Genomic DNA, 19,567 nt, shown 5'->3' on the forward strand with positions numbered 1-19,567 from the left:
ATATTTTGCTTGGAAGACAAAGGAATGAAATTAGACTTCATAAAATGAAAAAACCTCATGGCTAGATGTGATGCAGTTTAGTTGAGGAAGCACTTTGGAGAGTAGTTTGAGGAGGTCATTGATATGACTGTGATCTATTGTGACAACAAGAATGGGATTCCATTGGTAGATAATCCCATATCTCATGAAAAGTCCAAGCATATCGAGATCATGTAATATTATATATGAAACATATCGCAAAGAGGATTAGCGAGGCTCCATCCGATTTCGACTGATGAATAGATAAAATATATACTCACCAAGGCTTTATTGAAATTTAAGTTCTTTGTCTTCATAGAATAGCGTAGAATGATGATGTGGTGCTCCTAGGTAAGGGTCCTAGTAGATCAAGAACTCTAACTGGGCTCTTCCCCCACGTTGAGTTCCCAAGTTTAGGAATGGATTAGTAAGGGATCTTTGGGTGGATGGAAATCTAGACAATATGATAGGATGTGATCCTTACCACTGTTGTAACTCAATCTCACCTATTTTCACTAGGTGATAAGAGAGAGTGTGACCTTTAATTTGATCTTGCTAATTGTCACAAGTCAATAGGATAGACTGTCATCCTTGCCCTTGTAGTAAGTAGATCTCGCTTGTTGTCCTTGGATAAAGGGTGGTAGCTTTAGCTACCCTCTGATGTAAAATTATTGTTCTTTTAGATTAGAGAGTGTTTAGTAGATGACTAGAGATGATAAGATATGAAATTTTAATTGATGATAATGAAACTTTGGATAGGACATATGTCGTAGTTGATAATTTTACCCTAGCTAAGAGGGAGTGTTAATTTAGTAGCTCAGGGAGAAATTCCCTCTTTTGGATAGCCCTCCTAATAAATAAAGACATATCTTAGCCCTTTGAATAATTTTATTTTGTTAAGGAAAATTATATTTTTAATGTGAAATCCCGCGTGTAGAAACGTTTATGTTAGCGCAAGGACAAATTGGTTCTCCAAGGAAGCATATAAATACAAAACACGTTAATCTCATTAGGAATCACATAAACTCATCCATTCTCCTCTCTCTACTCTTGTGGTTGGTTCATACATCTGAAATTTCAGTTCACTCTATCACAAATGTGAAGGGTTTGGAGGAAATTTTGATTTTATATGTTGGCTTTCTATTGGGAGACTTTTGACTAACCATTGACAAAGTTTGACTTTGATTTTTTACCTCCTTGGACTTGGAAATTTTCTATTTCTTAAGGTTGAACATTGACTTTGACCTTTGCAACCTAAAGTTTGATTGTAGAATTTTTCTCTCTTCGTTCACCAAGTTTGGCTGAGTTGTTTGGGGCTATTTTCACATCATTTTGACCAACAAAGCAGGCCGAGTTTCCTTCCTTTTGACAAAGCTGATTGGGAGGATGTTTGAATGTTGACTTATGACTCATTAGGGCATATTTGACTATTATTTCATGTTATTGACTTAGACTATGTTGATCTTGGACTCTTTATTGATGTATTGGATCATTATATTCTCTCTATTGAACATTTTACGACTATCTAATAAGAAGATGAATTTGAACAGGTTTCCCCATTATGGCTATTTCCCTAGTCTTTGACCAAATCCTGGTGTCTCTAATTTCTATTGACTATATTCTACTATAGATTTCATTTATTTTTATATATACAATTTCAAGTGATGATTGAAATATTAATTTTTTTTGAAAGAGATTTCTAGTTGAAGTAAAGAATTAGGATAAGGTGATTGTATCAACATAGAATAGTGGAAAATTAACATTGAATCAAAGCCAAGGTAAATACAAGACCAAGTAAACAAGAGACAAGAGAAATCATCTTTGGAAGAAGTTGAAGGAGCCTATTTGACATGGTCAAGATGTCTAACTCTTCAATGATTCTCAAGAACTGGGTGAATCATCAAACTTTACTTCTCGAAATATCAAGTTGGAAGTGATATTTGATGTCTTGGAATATGTTGAAGGAAAGGTTCATATACCTTCAGAGAATACTCCTACTGCTACCAAATCTAAGTATAGGAAAGGTGATCTCAGAGCCAAGAAAACTATCATTGATGGTTTTCAAGTTCATTTGCTTGTTTATGTTGGAATCTTAAAGAACTCTAAGCATAATTATGAAAAGTTGGCTGGGATGTATGAGGTCAACAACTTGAATCACATCCTCTCCTTGAAAAATCAACTCAAGGAAATGAAGTTGAACAAAGGTGAATCTATCAAATCTTATGTCATGAGGGTATCTCGCATAAGGGATCAATTGTAGACTATAAGAGAGGCTATATCTAATAGAGATCTTGTGAAGGTGACTCTTCAAGATCTCCCTCATATTTTGGAAACCTTCATTACTACTATAAGCAAAAATAATGTACTCCCGATATTTAATGAGCTCATTGGTAAACTCACTCAAGAGGAGATAAGAATGATTACCATAGGGAGGAATAAAAAAGATGAAGAAGGGGAACCATTCACATTTACTGATCAAGATAATAGGAGAAAAGGAAGAGGAAGATCATATGGTTTAGAAAGGCCTCCCCTTGAATCTCAGACCTCAACAGAAGAGGAAATATAATTAAATGATTTAACTTCCACAAGCATGTTCATTATGGTTGAGAATGCTCGAAAAGGAGAAATGATTCAAGGTACAACTACAAAAACAATTGACTGTCTATGTCTATGTCTGTGACTATGTCTATATCTATGTCTATGTCTACGTGACTAGGAGTCTATGCCTATCATAGCTGAAGGGACTCTATCCGCATTGCTGGGCATCAAAGATTCCATATACTCCAATAATGGTCGATGTAGAAGGTTGCATTCAAAATCTGGTGTTTATATTTCCAGAATATGGTCCATGGTATCGAGTATCCATTCAATATGGAAACCGTGAAGGACCCTCACACTTTGATGTGCATTACGAAAGTGGCCATCAAAGAGCGAAGATTTATAGCGTGAATTTGAATGACAGTAACCAGATCGAGGAAATGAGAGCAAGATTTCCATTATAAGATTCCCTAATCATATTCTTTACTTTATACTTTATTTTCTACATAATATGACTTATCATAATTACATTCTAATGCTTCTTTAGATTTAGATTTATAAGTAGATTAAAAGATTTTGAAACAAGATTTATGAGTAGATTAAAAGATTTTGGAATAAATCTGTGTGACCACAAATCTCCTTATTTAACTGTTAGATCACATTCTGGGAACAATCAATAATATTGTTCCATGATTATTATTACATCTGATGTGATTACAGATCACATCAGCTACCGCCAAGGTTTTATGGGAAGACGACCCGTCAACGATATCCGCTTGTTATACAGTTTCTCGAAAGGGTGTTACAGGAAACTAAGATAGGCATAGACAAATGAAAGCCGATGTCATGAATGTATTTATAGTGGAGAGGAGGGAACGAGAGAGCTGTAATAGTGATATTTGTTGCAACGATGACAGGTATGTTTCTCGTATTAATTTTATATTCATATTCATGATTTATTCTTTAGTTTTGGTTGCATAGTTTAGAGTAGAAGAATTTTCAATCTTCTTGTCCTTTATTTCTACTACGTCTCCCCATCCTCTTTGGTTTTTAAATATTTATGCTTTTTTATTGCTCCTTCATCGCATTAATTGCTTATCTACAATGTCTCATTAACTCTTCTTAGTTTTTAGTTATTTTCTTTCAATTTTCTTGCTTTGTTCTTGGTCATTATTGTAGGTTTTAACCCTGTACAGAAATTACCTACATACGAATACTAAAACACAGAAAATAAACAATGTGAGAGCATAACACATAAAACGCATATACACAGAGATTTTCCCTTAGATCCCAAAACTGGGACTATCAGCTTGATTTTTCATTATGTTCCTTTCAATGTTACAATACATATTTATACATGCTGAAGCATCCAATACCATGGACCGAAAACCATCACTTCCAAAACCATGTGTGAAAATCATGCACAAAACCATAGGTAGGTCTGCCCAACCTAATATAGGGTCCAAAAAACAAAATTTTTCGGGGTGCTGCCCCAGATCGCATAGAAGGGGGTTACTTGCACCCCTCAAACCCCCTGTGACCCCTCCCCCCCCCGGCTGCATAATTAGCGCAACGAAATGGGGGCTGTACCCCCCCTCTAACCTCCCCAGTTAACTACGTGGGCTAGTTGTGGAAATAATATAACACAACCCAACATTCTCCCACTTGTTGTTTTCTTTCCACAGGGGGCCACAAGAGAGCTTAGTCATTTATACAGCCCTACAACACCCGTTATTTCTCTACACCAAGAGAACTTCTCAGAGCTCATGGATTTTGTCAATGCATCTGCAATATTCTTCAAAGTGTCCACCTTTACCAGCAACACCTTTTTGTCTTCTATCATATCCCTCACAAAGTGATACTGAACATCAATGTGCTTTGTCTTTGAATGATATGCAGGGTTCTTTGCTATGAAAATTTCACTTTCGCTGTCATAGTCTATCCTTATAGCTCCTTATACTAACCCCATACTTGAACATAATCTCTGCAACCAAACTGCTTCCTTGCTTGTATGAGTAGCTGCCATGTATTCTGCCTTTGTAGTTGATAGTGCCATTACATATTGTTTCTTACTCATCCAACTGACTTCACCTCCAAATAGGTTAAACACATACCCACTTGTAGATCTTCTCTGATCCAGATCTCCAGCCTAATTTGCATCAACAAAGCCATGAATATCCAACACTCTGTCCAATCCTGGTCTTCCTTTGTAGCACAAACCATAATCACTAGTGCCATGCAAATACCTGAAAACTCGCTTCACTACTGTCCAGTGCTCCTTCCCTGGTTTTGACATAAACTTGCTCAATATTACCACTTCATGTGCAATGTCTGGTCTAGTATAGACCATTGCATACATCAGTCTACTGACTGCACTTGCATATGGAACATGGGACATGTCCTCTTCCTCTTCTTATGTCTTGGGACACTGTTCAGCAGATAACTTCACACCTACAGGAATAGGAACCTTCACCGGTTTACTATACTGCATATTAAACCTCTGCAGTATTATCTCGACATACTTCCTTTGGTTTAACTAGAGCTTCCTCTTTGCCCGATCTCTTTTAATTTCCATGCCCAAAATATTCTTAGCAGCATTGAGATCTTTCATGTCGAATTTGGAGGACAACTGGGTCTTCAAATCCTGGATAATTTCTGTCATTTCCAAACATCAACATATCATCCACATACAAGACCAGATAAATAACATGATCACCAATTAATTTAAAATACACACAGTGATCTGCTTTGCTTCTGGTGAAGCCAAGTCCCCGTATAAATGTATCAAATTTCTGATACCACATCCTTGGTGACTATTTTAACCCATACAGAGACTTCTTTAACTTGCATACCAAATCTTTCTTACCCTTCATCGCAAAGCCTTCAGGTTGCTTCATGTAGATTTCCTCTTCTAGATCCCCATGAAGAAATGTTATCTTCACATCCATTTGTTCTGCCTCAAAATCAAAAGAAGTAGCAACAGATAAAAGTAATCTAATAGAAGTTACCTTGGCAAATGGACAAAAAATATCACCAAAATCAATTCCCAACACCTAGGAATAACCTTTTGCTACCAACCGAGATTTGTATTTCTCCACCTTTCCTTCTGCATTTGTCTTATTTTTGAACACCCATTTGCTGCCAATGGGTTTCCTCCCAGCCGATAACTCCACCAGATCCCAAGCCTCATTTTTGTGCAAAGATGCCATTTCATCAAGCATGGCCTCTTTCCAGAGTTTGCAATCATCTAAATGTACTGCTTCCTTCATAGTTATGGGATCATCATTAGTAATAGATAGAGAAAAATTTGAACATAAAGCAGATGAACTATACCTTTTTGGCTGCCTTCTTTCTCGAACTAATCTTCTCACACTCAGAGTTTGTGGCTCTTCATCTTCTGATTCCTCCTCCGTTGTAGAGTTTGATTCTTCCTCCTTAAGCTCAAACTCTATCTTCTCAGGTTCCTTTGGTTGGACTTCATGTTTAATAACATATTTTACCTCTCTGAACACAACATCTCAGCTGTACACAACCTTCCTTGTAATGGGTTCTAAATATTATAACCCTTTAAACCATCCTTATACCCAATAAAGATGCACTTTTCATATTTACTATCCAACTTGTTTCGTTTCTCCTTTGGAACTTGTACATATGCATCACATCAAAATACCCTCAGATGTGAAAGAGAGGGTTTCTTACCAGTCCATACCTCTTTTGGAGTCTTATCCTCCAACATTGATGAAGGTGATATGTTGACTAGGTAACATGTTGTCTCCACCACCTCTACCCAGAATTCTTGTCCTAACCCAACACCACTGAGCGTGCTTCTTGCCCTTTCCATCAACGTCTTGTTCATTCTTTCTGCAATTCCATTTTTCTTAGGTGTGTATGGAGTAGTCTTCTATCGTGCTATACCACAGTTCTTACAGAATTATTCAAATTCCTTACTGCAAAACTCTCCACCATTATCTGTCCTCAACACCTTTATCTTCTTCTCTGTCTTATTTTCCACCAGAGCCTTAAATTCTTTAAACTTGGCAAAGACTTCAGATTTCTTCTTAAGGAAATATATCCATGTATTCCTTGAGAAGTCATCTATAAATGACACATAGTACATGGACTTACCCAGTGATAGAACCTTCACAGGTCCAAACACATCACTGTGCACAAGTTCTAATATCTATTTCACCCTCTTACCACCAGAGGGTAAACTCACCCAATTCTGCTTCCCATATAAACAATTTTCACAACAATCAAGATCTAGAGAGCTATTACTCATACCTTCTACCATACATTTACCATGAAGTATTCAAAGGCCCTTCTCTCCAATATGTCCAAGCCTTTGATGCCACAACATGGTCCTCTCTCTAGAGACCACTAGATTTTTTGCTCCACTTTCAAGAACCACAGAGTTGTTGCACCCATCAATAACAGTGCTACTTTGCAGCTTGTACATAGTTCCAATCCTAACTCCCAGCATCAATATCAGTGCTCCCCGAACTATATTGCATGTATCCTTCTCGAACACTATTTTTACAACTGCATCATCTAGCTTGCTTAGAGGAATCAGATTTTTGGCCAATGCAGGAATATGTAGAACACCTGGAAGTGTTCTAACCCTTCCACCTTGAAACTTCAACTTTACTTTTCCACGACCAACAATTCTAGCCTTCCTATCATCCCCTAAGAAGAAATCGTCACCATCGTATTTCTCATACTTGCAGAACCACTCTCTATGGCGAGTGAAGTGAAAGGATGCACCTGAGTCAATCAACCATGCCTCATGATCTACAAGTGTGCTTGAAGAAGCCAAGTACACATCCCCACCTTCATATGAGGTGGTTTTTGCCTCTGTAAAAGGAGCATCATTAGATCCCTTTCCTTTATTAGGAGCTTTAGATTTACAGTCCCTTTTGTAGTGCCCTTCCTTTCCACATTTCCGGCACACCACCTTTATAGGTTTTCATAAATATTTAGATCTCCCTCTAGATTTAGATCTCCCACTCGATGACTTATATTTGTTTCTGTTCTCTGACTATCCTCATACAGACAAGGTATCACCATTCAGCCTCTCCATATTTTTCTGTCTCATCACCTCCATCAGCAAGAATGAGACTATTTCATCAAACTGCAAGGCAATTGTATTGCTACCTATTGCAATAACTAGACTATCCCATGAATCTGGTAGAGAACACAACAAACTGATGCACTTATCTTCATTTGAAATTTTAATATCAACAGATAATAACTGACTTACCACAGTATTAAATGCATTCATATGCTCTGTCACCGAGTCTCCATCTTTCATCCTCAGGTTATACAACTTTTTCCGTAGGAACAGTTTATTCACCAGAGACTTAGATTGGTACAAAGTCCCTAATTTGTCCCACAAAGCCTTTATCGTAGCTTCCCCTGATACATTCAGCAATGCTGAATCTGAGACACACAATCATATTGTTCTCTTTACCTTCCAATCCAACTTCTTCCATTCTTCATCGAACATTCCCATTGGTTTAGTACCCAGATCTATCATGATCCACTGATCTTTATCCACCAACAGATCCTCCATCTTGAGTTTCCACAACTCAAAACTCTGACCATTAAATTTCTCGATCTTTCCACTACTCACCATCTTCTTTCACCATCAGAATGGATCTCGCATATCTCCCACTGAACAGGGTCTACCAAAGGCCCAAGTGAAACCCCTCAGCAACAAAGGTGTCCCCTTGAAGCCAAATATTCTCTGATACCGAATGTAGGTTTTAACCCTGTACATAAATTACCTGCATACGAATTCTAAAACACAGAAAATAAATAATGCACGAGAGCATAAAACATAAAACACATATATACAGAGATTTCCCCTGGATCCCAAAACAGAGACTACCAGCTTGATTTGTCATTATCAATGTTACAATACATATTTATACATGTTGATGCATCCAATACCATGGACCGAAAACCATCGCGTCCAAAACCATGTGCAAAAATCATGCACAAAACCATAGGTAGGTCCGCCCAACCTAATATAGGGTCCAAAAAAAAAATTACAGGGCACTGCCCCAGACCCCATAGAGGGGGGTTACCTACACCTCTCAAACCCCCTGTGACCCCCTTTCTATGCAATTAGCGCAACGAAGAGGGGGCTCTGCCCCCCCTCTAACCCCCCGGTTAACTACGTGGGCTAGTCGTGGAAAGAATATAACGCAACCCAACACTTATTGCATTATTTATTGTTAATGATGTTTTTAGATCTTTTTTTTCTCTAGTTTTATACCCAATTCCATTAATTACTGATAAATAATATTTTTAGATCATTTTTCTTTAGTCTTATACCCAATTCCATTATTCCTCTTCATCTTTTCTTCTCACTCTTCTCCCTCTGCTACTCCAGTTATACAACAAACAGATCAACACTCCTTTATTTAAGACAATTATACAACAAACAGATAAATGCTCCTTTATTTAAAACTATTATACAACAAACAGATCAATGCTTTTTAAAATGAACGAAACAAAAAAAACCTCTCTCGCTCTCTATAAGTGAAATATATTTTTTCTTTTTCTTTTAAATATGAAGGCCAATTTAATTTAGAGATGGGGAAAAGATTTAATTCACAATTTTTCCTCTGTCTCAAAATTTCACTGACCATCATTCTATTCCTTAAACCATGACCAACTATATTTATCCATTTTACTGACCATTGTTCTATATCTTAAAGCATGACTGTTTATCTTTGTTCATTTACATAGGTTCTTTTTGTTACGACTACCACTTCAACATTTCATTCTTATTTCCTTATTTTTATTATTTTTATTTTTTTTACACCATGGTTCATGGACACTGGGTGGCCGTTACATCCACGAGAAAATCTTGGTAGATCAACCGTGAAGGGAATCTTTTAATGCTCATCGGCCAAACTAGTAGAGTCGAACCCCAACGGCTTCGAGGAGAATTGATCCTCTGACCTCCACAATAGGGACTCAACCAGTTCGGCTTACCCTTTGTGATTTTTTAAATATTTAGTTTATTCTATAAAAACTTATATTCAATTATTTTATATATAGTAAATTAAATTAATATCATATAATTAAATTTATTGTTCTATATTTCATAGTATTTTATTTATATCATTTATATTTATATGGTTATTAGTGAATGGGATTTTTTAGTTAATTATTATATTTGAACTATTTAGTTTTATTTGTGTTTATATAATTATTTGTTGATTTGAAATTATATATTAATGGAAATAATATTTTTGTGAATTGAATTTTTTTTATTTATCATTGATTGTTTGTAATGTGAAAGGATATATTTGTATTATTTTATTATATGTAATTATTTATCTTTTGGAAATTGGATGATATAAGATAATTTATTCATCAGTAGAGTTGTTGAGTAGAATTGTTTTATTTTTATAAGATATGTGAAATGGATGTGTTTGTTTAATTAAATGTGAAAATGGCTTAGTTTTTTTTTATAAATATACCCATAAATTGTATTTTTTTAAGATATGATATATTTGTTAGATGACATGAAATTGATATTTATGCATCTACATTATTTTTATTTATAATGATATGTATATGTTGGTGTATTTTATGTGTTTTTGAAATGAAAGCAATTTTTGTTATTTTATGCTATATGATGTTATGTGTTTTCTAATTAGATTATATGATGCATTCAAAGATAATATGATGTTGACATTTTTTGCAGAGAGGGGGAGGAGGCAAGAGAGAGAAAGAGGGGGGAGAGAGTGGGAGATGGAGACTGGGAGCGAGAGCAAGGGGGGAAGAGAGCGGGAGAGGTGGAGGATGAGAAGGAGACGCAAAGAGAGAGAGAGGGGGGGGGGAGGGAGAGGGATAGGGAGAGGGAGAGGAAGGGAGAGGGAGAGGAAGGAGAGAGAGAGAGAGAGAGAGAGAGAGAGAGAGGGGTAGAGAGAAATAGGGGGAGAGGGGAAGTAGGAGAGGGGAAGGGAGAGGGGGAGGGTGGGGTAGGTGAAGAGAGAGAGATAAGGAGATATAGAGGGAGGGAGAAGGAGTGAGAAGAGAGGGTGAGGGGAGGTGGGAAAGAGAGGGAGGGAGGGGAGAGTGAGAAGAGGGAGGGTGAGGGGCAAGGAGACAGATGGGGGTGGAGAGAATGGGAGAACAGGAGTGGGAGGGGGGCGAGGGGAGTGGGAGAGGGATATAGAGAGAGAAGGATAGGGGGAGAGAGAGTGGAAGAGGGAGAGGGGAAGGGGGAGGAGGCGGTCAAGAGAGCAGGAGAGGGAGAGAGAGAGATATATATGGAGAGAGAGAGGATATAACTTCATACTACCATAGAAAATAATCCACATGACATTGTAAGAATAAAACATCATTATCCTTACATTGAAAATTTCTTGTAATAAATAAAAAATAAAATAAAATATCGTGTTTTATATCTAATGTAGTACATTTCCTAAACAATAATACCACCATGGAACATTGAAATACATTGCTTAAGTCTTAATTCCAATATGCATCTTCTTGTTGATTTCCAATTTCATGACCAACAATGTTGGGTGTGGAGCCTGATTATCTTCTATACTCAAAGGTATCGCCACATAGGACCCCAGCTCGAAATGGGGGCGACAACGCCACCCGTAAAATGTTCGCTGCAGGGGGGGTCCAGGGGGGGGCAGATGATCTGATGGTAGAACTTATGTTTAGTTTAGGGTTTTTTGCCCTAGAAGGAAACCCCTCTCTTTGTATGAGGGTATTGTATTTGAGGCTATGTGATAGATGTGTATTCTGTGAGCGAGGAATAGAGAGGTGAGACTGTGAGAGAGAACAGAGGATATTACAGCGGATTTGTTGTAGGTTGTGTCTCTTCAATTTGCTGGATAATAGAAAGGAAGGACTGGCTGTTCGGGGTGGACGTAGCCCAAACTGGGTGAACCACGTATATCTGTGTCTCTCTTGTTTTGTGCGTTTTCTGTGTTTATATTTCTGCAATATTTTATGTGTTCCATTGCTCCGTAATATATAATTTTCTAACAACTGGTATCAGAGCCGAAGGTCTATTTGGCTGATAAACTCGCAGGAAAGAAGGGTTCCTGGTTCGAGTGGGAGCAATGGCGGAAGATGGTAAGTTTAGGGTCGAGAAATTTAACGGCCAAAACTTCTCGCTGTGGAAGATGCAGATGGAAGATTATCTGTATCAGAAAGATCTATACCTACCATTGGGCGGAAAAAAAAATATGCCGACGGGTATGAAAGACGAAGAATGGAACCTTCTCGATAGAAAGGCACTTGGAACAATACGGTTGTGCCTTGCTGCGTCAGTCGCCTTCAATATTTCGAAGGAAACCACGACAGAGGGTTTGATGCAGACGTTGTCGAAACTATATGAAAAAACCTCGGCCTCAAACAAGGTATTTCTTATGAAACGGTTATTTAATATGAATATGTCGGAAGGTGGATCTGTTGCAAACCATTTAAATGATTTTAATACAGTTACAAGTCAGTTAAGTTCTGTAGGGTAAACTTTGATGATGAAGTTAGAGCTCTGTTATTCTTGTGCTCATTACCAGAAAGTTGGAATGGTTTGGTAATGGCCATTAGTAACTCCGTTTCTGGATCTAGTACTTTAAAGTTTGATGATGTTGTCGGTGCTATCCTTAGCGAGGAAATGCGACGAAAAAGCTCCGGTGAGACATCGGGAAATGCTTTGAGTGCAGAGTCTAGAGGAAGAAAAATGGAAAGAGGAAAGAGCTCAGGATATCGCAGTAAATCAAGGAAAGGCAGATCCAAGTCCAGATCAGGGATAGTGTGCTGGAAATGTGGAAAGAAAGGACACCTAAAGAAAGACTGTAGATCTCGGAAGGGAAAAGAAGGATATGCACAGCAAGAAAACAATCATGAAGCAAATGTGACAGGTGAGGTGTTACAAGATGCTTTGATTCTTTCTTTCGAAAATATTACTGATTCCTGGGTGGTAGATTCAGGGGCTTCATTCCATGCCACACCTGATAAGAAATACTTTCATGACTATGTTCAAGGAGATTTTGGACAAGTTCGTCTAGGTGATGATAAACCCTGTAAAATCGTTGGAATGGGTAAGGTTCTTGTCAAACAGCAGAATGGAAACCAATGGCTATTAAAGGAGGTAAGGCATGTTCCAGATCTAAAGAAAAATCTTCAACAGGGCAGTTAGGCGGTGAAGGTTGTGTGACAACTTTCACAGATAAAGCTTGGAAGGTCACCAAAGGAGCCCTGGTAATAGCAAAAGGTGAAAAGGTTGGTACATTGTATTTATGCAATGGTATTTCTAACTCTGTTAATGCTTTAACTTCCAAAGGAGCAGATGCAGCATTATGGCATCATAGGCTCGGACACATGAGTGAAAAGGGGATGAAGATTCTTCACTCAAGGAATTTGTTGCCAGGTTTGAAGAATGTTGATTTGGACTTCTGTGAAAATTGCATTTATGGAAAACAGAAGAGAGTCAGATTTCTCAGAGTTGGGAAAGAAAACAAGAATGAAAAATTAGAGCTTGTGCATACAGATGTATGGGGACCTGCTCAGGTATCATCTCTTGGTGGCTCTCGTTATTATGTTACTTTTATTGATGATGCAACTAGAAAAACTTGGATTTATTGTATTAAGAATAAATCTGATGTATTTGATACTTTCAAGAAATGGAAAGCTTTGGTTGAGATTGAGACAGGAAAGAAATTGAAGTGTCTTAGATCAGACAATGGAGGTGAATATTGCAGCAAAGAGTTTGATAGGTACTGTTCAGAGCATGGAATTCGCAGAGAGAAGACAGTTCCAAGAACACCACAAGAAAATGGTGTGTCAGAAAGGTTGAACAGAACAATCATGGAGCGTGCAAGGTGCATGAGATTGCATGCAGGATTGCCTTTACAGTTTTGGGCAGATGCTGTAGATACTGTTGTTTATCTAATAAACAGAGGGCCTTCAAGTTCCTTGGATGGTGGTGTTCCAGAGGAAGCATGGACAGGTAAAAAGGTAAACTACTCTATTTTAAAGCCTTTTGGTTGTGAGGCCTTTGTCCATATTGATAAAGAAAATAGAACGAAGCTTGAGGCAAAGTCAAAGAAATGTACCTTTATTGGATATGGTGTTAATGATTTTGGTTATCGCTTATATGATTACGAAAATCACAAAATCATTAGGAGCAGAGATGTAATATTCAATGAAAAGGTCTTGTATAAGAATCAGTTGCAGGAAAAGAAACAGGAAAAGGAAAACAAGGAATACGCAGTTTTTGATGAAATCACTGAAAAAGTAAAGGTGCCTGAAAATAATAATAATCAACAACCACAACAACAACAACCACCACAACAACAACATGCACCCGAAACACCTGAAAGTGGTGTTAGAAGATCTACCAGGATAAGTAGACCCCTTGAACGATACTCTCCTTCATTATATTATTTATTGCTGACTGATTATGGTGAACCCGAATGTTATGAAGAAGCAATGCAGGTTGAAAGCAGGAAGAAGTGGGAGGTAGCCATGGAAGAAGAGATGGACTCCTTAATGCATAACCAGACTTGGGATTTAGTCAGGTTTCCTGTAGGAAAAACGACATTGAAGAATAAATGGGTTTACAGGCTGAAGGAAGAAGATGGAGGAAAACAGAGGTATAAAGCTAGACTTGTGGTGAAGGGGTTTGCACAGAAGAAAGGTATTGATTTTGATGAAATATTTTCTCCTGTTGTTAAAATGACTTCAATCAGAACTATTTTAAGTCTTGTAGCAGCTGAAGATTTGCATCTTGAGCAGTTAGATGTAAAGACAGCCTTTCTCCATGGGGATTTGGAGGAAGAGATATATATGCAGCAGCCACAAGGATATGAGGTGAAAGGGAAGGAGAAACTAGTGTGCAGGTTGAAGAAGAGCTTGTATGGCTTAAAACAGGCTCCAAGGCAGTGGTATCTAAAATTTGACAAGTTTATGTCTGAACAAGGTTATACTAGATGTCACTCTGATCATTGTGTTTATTTGAAAAAGCAAAATGATGGCAGCTATATTATATTGTTATTGTATGTAGATGACATGCTTGTTGCAGGATCTAACATGCAGGAAATAAATGTGCTCAAAAGAAAATTGGCAAATTCATTTGCAATGAAGGATTTGGGAGCTACAAAACAAATCCTTGGTATGAGAATAACTAGACATTGTCTCAGAATGAGTACATACAAAAGGTGTTGAAAAGATTTAACATGCACAATGCAAAACCAGTTAGTACACCTTTTGCTAGCCATTTCAAACTTAGCAAGGAAATGTGCCCAAAGACCCAAGAAGACATGGATTATATGTCTAAAGTTCCATATGCATCAGCAGTTGGAAGCTTAATGTATGCAATGGTCTGCACAAGGCCTGATATTGCACATGCAGTGGGAGTTGTAAGCAGGTACATGAACAATCCAGGAAAGGAACATTGGATGGCAGTGAAATGGATTCTCAGATATTTGAAAGGTACCACAAATCAAGCATTATGCTTTGGTGGTTCAAACATCTCCCTACAAGGATATGTTGATGCAGATATGGCAGGTGACAGAGATAACAGGAGGAGCACTACAGGATATGTATTTACTGTTGGAGGAACAGCTGTCAGTTGGGTTTCAAAAATCCAAAGTGTTGTTGCACTTTCAACAACAGAAGCAGAGTATGTTGCTGCTACAGAGGCTAGTAAAGAAATGATTTGGTTACAAAGGTTTATGGGTGAATTGGGTAAGGAGCATGATATGGGCACGTTATACAGTGATAGCCAAAGTGCCATTCATCTTGCAAAGAACTCAGCGTTTCATTCCAGGACTAAACACATACAGCTCAAGTATCATTTCATACGATCAGTGTTGGAAGATGGAGAGTTGAAGCTGGAAAAGATACACACTAGCCAGAATCCTGCAGATATGCTAACAAAATTTGTAACCAGGGAGAAACTGAGAATATGCTCAGTTTCAGTTGGTCTTCAAGGATGACGATGAAGATGAGAAACAGCTAGGTCCAAAGAGGAGTCATTGTCCAGCAAATGGAGCAGCGGTGGAGTTGCTACAATCAGTCTCCAAGTGGGAGATTGTTGGGTGTGGAGCCTGATTATCTTCTATACTCAAAGGTATTGCCACATAGGACCCCAACTCGAAATGGGGGCGGCAACACCGCCCGTAAAATGTTCGCTGCAGGGGAGGTCCAGGGGGGTTTTGGAGGGGGTTTCGGGGCAGCGCCCCGAAGCTAAAAACAACTGTAAAATTGCCTTGTAAAAGTATAGTAATTTCTAGTCAATCTGGGCCGTTCATTAGGCGGATGATCTGACGGTAGAACTTATGTTTAGTTTAGGGTTTTTTGCCCTAGAAGGCAACCCCTCTCTTTGTATGAGGGTATTGTATTTGAGGCTGTGTGATAGATGTGTATTCTGTGAGCGAGGAATAGAGAGGTGAGACTGTGAGAGAGAACAGAGGATATTACAGCGGATTTGCTGTAGGTTGTGTCTCTTCATTTTGCTGGATAATAGAAAGGAAGGACTGGCTGTTCGGGGTGGACGTAGCCCAAACTGGGTGAACCACGTATATCTGTGTCTCTCTTGTTTTGTGCGTTTTCTGTGTTTATATTTCTGCAATATTTTATGTGTTCCATTGCTCCATAATATATAATTTTCTAACAAACAAGAGGTTATTCAATACTCAAAAGGAAACAAGAGGCATAAGGTTACTCAATTTTCTAAGAAAACATATTTTCGATAGCTCTATCAATTTTGTATATTTTGAATTATATGTCCCAAAAAATCATTCTCAGTGGTTCTCTACATTATTTTTTTTAGAAGAAAAAATCTCTTATATATTGTTATTCATATTAAATCATGGACACATTATATTTTTCATTTTACTTGGATAAATTATAGTTCCATTTTACCATTATCATGGCAACAACTTCATCTAGAACACCAGTAGGCTACTAATCTTGGTCTGAGGAGAACAATTACAAAAAACATTAACAATATATTACAAAAATAGACATAATCCTATGCTAGTTCTAAGGAGCCTTGCTACAATGATACATCCTTCTTGGTTTTTTAAAATGATAAAAATTTCCTTCTATCTTGCCATTAATTAATATTATATTCCTATAGCATTCTCTCTTTTCTTTAACTTCTTTTTCCATTTTTTTTTGCTGGAACTCTCTATTGAGAAACATTCAAATTTTAAGGGATAGTATTAATTTCAAATGGAAGAACATCTATTCACCTAACCCTTTAAATATGAAAGGTTATAAAAAATATTATACTTCTATTGACAAGTGTATATTAAACAAACCCTTCATAAAAATAATGTCAAAATGAAAGTGTCCTAAATTTTTATAATCTTAAAAATTTAAAGAGTGACAACATTAAAACCCTATAAAATCTCAATAGAACTTAGTAAAGGACTATGGCTATATTTTTCCTGAAATGCATAAAGAAGCATCCACAGAGTGAATTTCCATTGAACGCCATAGAAGAATGTGCAATCTCCGAGCTGAGTCATGCAAACACTTCATGTCCCTCCTTGCTAGGATTGAAAGCGGTTTTTCAAGGGAGAAGTGAAGAGATGGACCAAATGTATTTTATGGGATCCAAAAATCCATGGAAACCTTGGCCACAAAATGTAAATCAAGGTATGTTTCCATACCCATCTCAGTATTTCAATAATTTTAATATGGATCTTCAGTCTATGCCTTATCCACCTATGTGGCCCCAATATTAGTTTCCACCCTGGTAGCAGTGGGCTCCTCAAACTAGTTTGAATTCTTCATGGACTTCGAACAAGCATGGACCTTCTCCTCCTGGGTAGTTTCCCCAGTTAGTACTAGAATAGCAACTTCAGTTGCCCTCTAATGTGCCTCCTAATAATCAACTCGTTCATCCCCAACTTCCTATCCAACCCAATCCAAATCCTAACAACAAAAGGCCTCAGCAAGCTGACACCCTCAACCTACCTTCATAAAACATCTCCATCACGGAACTTTATGAGATGAATCTAAGGTCTTGGAGGGTAGTAGATGCTCAACCCTCACCTATTATTATTGAACAGGTTGGCAGTGAGGAAAAAGAACCAGTTGAAGAGGAATCAAACCAAGTTAGTAAAAATCAGACTTTTCCTCACCCACTGATTACTCAAGAACACCGAGTTGACCTGCCTTATCCAGAAAGATTTACCTTGACTAAACAGATCCCTCAAGCTAAGTTTGAATTGTTAGGGGAGTTACAAAAGTCGTTTGTCAATATTCCCCTGTTACAACCTATGAGGGACGTACTTATATATGCAAAAAATATCAGAGAATATTGCCCTAAAAATCCTAGAAAGAAATCAATGGACCCACTCACCATTCATGTGATGGTAAAGCTATCAGACTTTATGATGGGAAAAGCTGTGCCTGTGAAATATGGGGATCCTGAGAACCCAATTCTAATTGTGCAAATTAATGGAGTATAAATTCCAAATGTGCTGGTAGATTTGGGGGCTAACATAGATGTCATCATTGCTGAAGGTATGCATGCACTGGGTCTTCGAAAATTGAAACATACACCTACTATGTTAGAGCTGGCTAATCAATCTACAGTCAAGCTGGTAGGGAAGTTGGAGGACATTTAAATCTCAGTTGATTCATGGCATTACCATGTAGATTTCCTAGTGCTACAAACGCAATCCCCAGTTGGTGCCCATCCCTTGATTTTGAGAAGACCATTGTTGGAAACCACAGACGCATACATTGGGCGTCATTCTAGGCTTATGGTTATCTCAAATGGGCAGGTTACTAAAAACCTTGTGTTATACCCTCCTGCAAACCCTAGCTCATCAGTGAAGCCAGTTGGCCGCAAGAAACCTCTACTAAGGGAAGAATCTGAACCTAAAGATGAGGAATTAAGACGATTCCTTACTATTTGGAAAGCCCTTCAGCTGAAAAGAGAAACAAAATATGACACAATTACCACTTTCATTAGTGATCCCTATTCTATTTCATATTCAAATCAACAAATTCTAGAATCTATCTTAAGTTGTGAAACACAAGAAAATATTGAAACAATAGATGGATGTGAATAAATCCCCAAAATTGTGTCCCATGACAGTGTGTCTCTGGAGATACAGCCCAGGGAGACCCTAAATATTAATCTAGATTTGTCAGAATCCCTGACAAAACAACTCCTAGATGTTCTTCAAAAACACAAAGAAGCCATTGCCTAGGACTACACAGACATGAAAATGATTCCTGCCAATTTATGTACCCATAATATATACATCAGAGAGATTTGTTGCCCTGTAAGACAACCCCAGAGGAGAATGAACCCCGCTCTGAAAAACATTGTCAAGGAAGAACCTCAAAAGCTACTGGATGTAGGATTTATTTACCCCATTTCAGATAGCCAATGGGTTTCCCCATTGGTGATTGTTCCCAATAAAAATGGTAAATGGAGGATATACGTGGATTACAGAGAATTAAATAAGGCAACACAGGAAGACCATTTTCCGTTACCATTCATTGATCAAGTCTTAGATACTTTGGCTGGGAAGAATTTCTTCTCCTTCGTGATGGATTTAGTGGGTATAACCAAATCCAGATAGCTCCCGAGGATTAGGATAAAACCACTTTCGTGTGCCCTTGGGAACTTTTTCATACGGGTCCTCCCATTTGGTCTTTGTAATGCAACTACAACATTCCAAAGGGAAATTCTAGGGATTTTCTCTGATCCGGTAGATGACAATGTTGAGATTTATATGGATGATTTTACTCCATATGGGGGCTCATTCGAGGAAGGGCTGGCAAATCTAGAAAAATTTCTTGAAAGAAGTAAATGGACACTTGTCTCTTTGAGCACAGTAAAATGCCACATGATGATGGAAGAAGGAATAGTCTTGGGACATTTACTTTCAGCTGCTGGAATTTGAATGTATCCAGCCAAGATAAAGGTAATATTTCATTTCCCAATACCTAAAACACCCACGCAGGTATGTAGCTTTATCGGTTGTGCTGGTTATTA

The sequence above is a fragment of the Pinus tabuliformis genome, chromosome X (genome assembly GCF_031772625.1).
Source record: "Pinus tabuliformis cultivar Carrire ecotype Pingquan chromosome X, CPIR1, whole genome shotgun sequence".
Lineage (NCBI taxonomy): Eukaryota > Viridiplantae > Streptophyta > Pinopsida > Pinales > Pinaceae > Pinus > Pinus tabuliformis.